Genomic DNA, 5,533 nt, shown 5'->3' on the forward strand with positions numbered 1-5,533 from the left:
TGGCGCAGTGGTTGGGAGTCTGCCTGCCAATGCAGGGGACGTGGGTTCGTGCCCCGGTCCGGGAAGATCCCACATACCGCGGAGCGGCTGGGCCCGGAGCCATGGCCGCTGAGCCTGCGCGTCCGGAGCCTGTGGTCCGCAACGGGAGAGGCCACAACAGTGAGAGGCCCGTGTACTGCAAAAAAAAAAAAAAAATTATAGCAAAAAAGGAACCTGAACTTTAGTAACACAGCTGGAACAATCCGCAGCAGCGGTGGCAGCGCTGGGAGAAGAGATTTAATTTACTTGATTTTCTGTGGTTTTTGGTTGTTCGCTAGTCTCACGGTGATGGAAGCTGCACATTTTTTCGAAGGGACGGAGAAGCTGCTGGAGGTTTGGTTCTCCCAGCAGCAACCTGACGCAACCCAAGGATCTGGGGATCTTCGCACCATCCCAAGATACAAGTGGGACATACTTCTGAAGGATGTGCAATGTTCAGTCCTAAGTGTGACAAAAACTGACAAGCAGGAAGCTTATGTACTCAGTGAGAGTAGCATGTTTGCCTCCAAGAGACGTTTCATTTTGAAGACATGTGGTACCACCCTCTTGCTGAAAGTGCCCGTTCCTCTGTTGAAACTTGCTAGGGATTACAATGGGTTTGACTCAATTCAAAGCTTCTTTTATTTTCGTAAGAATTTCATGAAGCCTTCTCACCAAGGGTCCCCACACGGGAATTTCCAGGAAGAAATAGAGTTTCTTAATGCAATTTTCCCAAATGGAGCTGCATATTGTATGGGACACATGAATTCTGATTGTTGGCACTTGTATACTTTGGATTTCCCAGAGAGTCGAGGAATCAATCAGCCATATCAAACCCTGGAAATTCTGATGAGTGAGCTTGACCCAGCAGTTATGGACCAGTGCTACATGAAAGATGGTGTTACTGCAAAGGATGTCACTCATGAGAGTAGAATTTGTGATCTGATACCAGGTTCTGTCATTGATGCCACACTGTTCGATCCTTGTGGGTATTCAATGAATGGAATGAAATCAGATGGAATTTACTGGACTATCCACATCTATCCACATCACTCCAGAACCAGAATTTTCTTATGTTAGCTTTGAAACAAACTTAAGTCAGACCTCCTATGATGACCTGATCAGGAAAGTTGTGGAAGTCTTCAAGCCAGGAAAATTTGTGACCACCTTGTTTGCAAATCAGAGTTCTAAATGTCGCACAGTGCTTTCTTCGCCCCAGAAGACTTAAGGTTTTAAAGGTCTTGATTGACAGAGTGCTCTATTCAGTGATAACAATTTTGTTTTTACCAGTTTTGCTAAGAAGCATCAACAACAGCAGAGTTGATTAAGAAAAATGATGGAAAAAAGCAAAAAGAGAACACACATAGAAGAAGGCGGTGGCTGCTTTTTAGATATTGATACCAAGGGCCATGCTTTCCATAACCACCCCCTTGTAGGTGCAGAAAGCCCTAGATGTAATGATAGTGTAATCATTTTGAATTGTATGCATTATTATATCAAGGAGTTAGATATCTTGCATGAATGCTCTCTTCTGTGTTTAGGTATCCTATGCCACTCTTGCTGTGAAATTGAAGTGCATGTAGAAAAAACCTTTCACTATATGAAACTTTACAACACTTGCAAAAACAATTCAATCTGGTTTATGCACAGTGTAATATTTCTCCAGGTATCATCCAAAATTCCCCACAGACAAGGCTTTCGTCCTCATTAGGTGTTGGCATCAGCCTAGCCATCTGGGACTGTTCTATTCAATTGCTACCAGGATTTTGCATCCAGTTACCTCCACCTGCTAGAACATATTCTCTACTAATGTTATTGAAACCAATTTCTACTTCATACAGATGTTTTTGCAGCACCAATCAAAGTTCTTCCACGAGTTGAGTCCTCTACGAGATTGACTGCAGTTATCCATTTTGTGTATTACTATCTCACTGCTTCCTATACTGGTATGACTTTAACTGATTCGTTCCTCACCACGGTGTCTCCCTCCCAACCACACCCCCTCCATAAAGCAATACACTGTTACACTGTGGGTTTACACTAACCTTATACCCTAGAGGGAGGATGGGGGATGGACCCTGGGCTTAATTTTCTTTTAAGGTCAAGGGAGTTTGGCATGTTTCGTTACCATGAGCTCTTTTGGAATAAGCTGGTGTTGATTAGCAAAGAAGGTGTAGATTGATACTAGGGAATACTGGCAGAACTGTATGGAAACTGTATGCCATTCTGTGCCCCCCATTAAATGAGATTAGCTTCTCATTAGTACCATGCCTTTATTAACTTGCTAAGTAGTAGTATAAAAGAATTATCACTAAATTTGTTAGCAAGGAGATTTAAGATAAAGGTTGTATTGGATTCAACAAGTCAAGTTAGCTCAGATGTTCACCTTAACTTTTACTTCTGTAGCCATTTCCACTAATTTCTATTAATAAAATGCCATAAACTTTGGTTCAAAGCAGAACTGATGTCTTTGCCATCTTGTGACTTAAAAAGTTCTGTGACTTTGTGATGCATGTGATAGTGTTCTGACAGTTCCTCTTACTGGCATTTCTTTCTCCATGGAGTAACATCAAGTGATGAATGAGAACTGTTTAGGTTATTCAGACATACTACACAGTGAAGCAGAATGCTATCCGTAAAACATAACACACAAAATTCCAAAATGGTCAATGGGAAATGCCTAGAAATACAGGCTTAAAAGAGTTTTTAGCCTTTTAGCTGTATTTGCTAATACGGACAATTCAGCAGCTGATAAATGAGCAAAGTTGACACAATTTTGTATTTCTTCTTGTCCTCAAACAAGTTTTGATTCTTTCTGGATTGATGCAGTGATGTTTTTGTTCCTTCTGTATTTATAAATGAAACACTTCTTTTTTAGTGTTTCTAAACATAAATTCTACTTGGTTTGAAATCAAGTGGTTGGAACACTTTTGACTTTTAAACATGTTGCTGATTCAAAGCTTCACTAAAGAAATTTCAATCAATGGATCAGTCTGATTCTGTAATTAGCACACAGTACCTTATGTTTTGGTGCTATTATGAGGACCAATGCTCAAAGTGGATTTTGCTCTTGAACAGTGTCCCAGTAGATTTGATCAACATTTATTGGCTTGAGGTCTGATTTCCACCCCCCCCAATAGATTTAAGACTTCTATTTAATGTTGAAAAACTGCACAAATTTGTATGGAACAAAGCCTAGAAAAATGAAAACTATAGATTGAATAGTAATCTAAATTAATCGTAGTGTGTATGATAGAGGAGGGAAAATTTTGGTGCCATAATTTCTCTCTTCATGGTGTTGGACTTAAATCAATTGAAATGTATTTCTGTACCACAATTTAAGCTTCAGCAAAGGTTTGCTTAATTCACTGTCTAGTGACATTCAGAAAGTTTTCTGTTGATGTATTTTTTAAATAGTATACATGACCAAATACTAGACCTCTAAAGTTTTTATAATTAATTGAGTAAATCAATATTTAATGATCATTTTTTAAGATTTATAGGAGTTGTCATAAAGATAAGATCTTTAAGCTCCTGGGAGAACAGATTTAAACATTTTTTTTGTCAGTGGCTTCATACCTGAAGCTCAAAGGAAATCATCTGGGCTATATACAAGGATATCAAAGAGTAGAAAGGGTGTAAGTAGTAAGAATAAGAATGCTAGAGTTTGGAGCTAGAAGAGTGAAAAGTCTGAAGGTGGAATAGTCCAACATTTATTATGAAAGAGCCTCTTGATGGTGGGGTGGGGGCAGAGTTTAACTCATGGTTATTTCTATTAACTAGAACAGAGTTATAAGCTTTTCATCATTGTGCCATTCAGGTACATATCTCATCATCTGGCAAAATTTCAGTTCTTCATCTACAATAAGCTAAGAACTGGAATCTTATAAAAATGTGTATTTGGATCTTTCTCAGAATAAGCTTATCAGAATATTGTCCAAAATCTGAGTTAAAAAGGGTTGATCATAGAAGAGCAGGTTGTTACATATGTGTGCAATACCTACAGCACCAGATTCTCTTACATGAACTGGTAACTGAGTTTGGCAGGCACTTGGTGTTAATCAGATTCAGGGACATAATCTGAAAAATATGGTAAATGTGGTACCACACTATGAAAGATAAAAGGCTTTTATTGTCCTAGTCAGATAACTCATCATTTCCTGGCTACCCACCTTCAAACTTTACATTCCCATCTACCCTTCTCTTTTTGTCATAATGGAAGAAGTATTGGTCCTTTGGATTCCACCCACCCATTCCTACCTTCAGAGATTTTGTAACTGAGTTCACTGCAAGCATGTCCACTGTTGATCACCATCAGTTTGTTTGACTTTTCTAGTTTTCTCCCACTTGCGTTTGCTCCTTAGGGTCCACTTTGTTAGTCCTTTACAAGATCCTTTACAAGAATTGACAAGTGTCAATTCTTAGCCCCAAACTGAACCCTCTTCAGACTACTTCTTGCAGTCCAGAATTTTCCTGAGTTGCTCAAACCAGAAACCTAGGATGAAATTGAGGCGGGGTCATAGAGGTCTGTTATGTGACTAAGATTGGAAGAAAACCACTGGCAGTGTCAAGAGATGTCCAATATGCTGTTGGATATGTGAGCTAGGAGCCCATAAAAATAGGTCAAGATTTGTAATTAAACGTCTTAATTGGATGTATATTAAAAAAAAAATAGTACCTCGAACCTTCACACCCTAGCTTCAACAGTCCTCAATTCTGCTTTGGTATATTCATCTGTCCGCTGTACACACCTCTTATTAGGTAAGATTTATAAAATTGAAATACACAAATCTTAACTACAATTTTGAAAATGGATACTTTTAGCCCACAGCCATATCAGAACAAAGGAAGGTTCCCTTACACTCCTACCTAAGCAACAAAGCACTACCACTACTTTAGTTGGTAGTTTAACTACTATCCATATTTTCACCACAGACTAGCATTTCCTTCCTCTGCAGCTCTGAAACTAAATTGAATCACTTAATGCTTTCATTAGTATAAAGTTTTGAGAGGTTGAACCATGTATTTCTTTTTATTGCTGAGTAGTATTCCATTGTATGAATGTACCACAATTTGTTTGGCTAGTCTCCTGTTAATGAACATTTTGTTTCCAATTTTGGGAAAATATGAATAAAGCTGCTATGAACATTTGGAAAAAAAAATCAACAAACATGGGTTTAACACATCTGTCTAGAGCAGGAGTCCTTTTCTTGGGGTCCAGTAGGGAAATGGGCTGCAAAAGTAGAACCCTCAAAACGGATCACACATCCTATATGCATTTTTCAAAGTCTTCTTCAGATTTCGTTAATAAGCACTGTTCTAAAGACTTATAAATGGCAAAGCTCATCCCAGACTTGGCTCAATAAAGCATTTTCTATAAAATAAAAGATCACTAATTATGATGTATTCCACTTCAACCTAGTGGGCTTTTCACCAATCTGGAGGATTTCTGGTGGCACCAATGATATTGCTTTTTAAATTCTCTTACTATTCTCAGGCCAAGCACACCTCTGCC

At 38.7% G+C, this 5,533-nt stretch overlaps 1 pseudogene; it reads left to right on the forward strand.

Annotated features, from left to right (window-relative positions):
• Positions 1-327: 327 nt before the first annotated feature.
• LOC132522860 (S-adenosylmethionine decarboxylase proenzyme-like) lies at positions 328-1,342 on the forward strand (annotated as a pseudogene).
• The last annotated feature ends 4,191 nt before the right edge of the window (positions 1,343-5,533 follow it).

Source organism: Lagenorhynchus albirostris, chromosome 7 (assembly GCF_949774975.1).
Source record: "Lagenorhynchus albirostris chromosome 7, mLagAlb1.1, whole genome shotgun sequence".
NCBI lineage: Eukaryota > Metazoa > Chordata > Mammalia > Artiodactyla > Delphinidae > Lagenorhynchus > Lagenorhynchus albirostris.